We start from the raw sequence: 590 nt of genomic DNA on the forward strand, positions 1-590 counted from the left end.
ACCCAGGGGCTGGATGTCCCCTGGGATGGGGGACTGATGGGTGACGGCTCTTCTGCCCCCACCTTCCATCACATCGTCGTCATTCCCGTGTCCAAACCATCGATAACTCAACCGAAGGGGCTCCTTCTTGGGAGTTTTGTTACTTTGCAGCATCCTTAGAGATGGATTCATCCAGTGCGTGGTGGGAGCAGGAGGATTTTCCGCAGGCTGTGTTCCCCCTGCCTCCCATCCTTCCCCAGCTCCGCAGCCAGCACAGGCTCAGTGGGATTTATCCCTTTGCTCTTGGCCCGTCGCCTCCAAGCGGGAGGTGGAGAAATCCCTTTTTTTTTTTTTTTTTTAATAGCGTTGAGTTTGTGGTGCTGGAGGCGCACACCAGGCGTGATTTATCCCGATTTATCCCGACAGGCATCGCCTGCGGATGGGGCCGCAGTCCCTCCCGCCCCCTCGGAAGTAATTAAACCCCCAAAGCCGATTAGTCTCAGCGATAAAACAACGAAGAGACAAGGTTGCGTGCAGTCCCCGCGGGTCCTGGGCTGCAGCTTCTCGGGTGGAATGGGAAGTGTGGGGGGGGGAGGCTGCCCCCCACCCAG

Source organism: Pterocles gutturalis, unplaced genomic scaffold (genome assembly GCF_000699245.1).
Source record: "Pterocles gutturalis isolate BGI_N339 unplaced genomic scaffold, ASM69924v1 scaffold24967, whole genome shotgun sequence".
In the NCBI taxonomy this organism is placed as follows: domain Eukaryota; kingdom Metazoa; phylum Chordata; class Aves; order Pterocliformes; family Pteroclidae; genus Pterocles; species Pterocles gutturalis.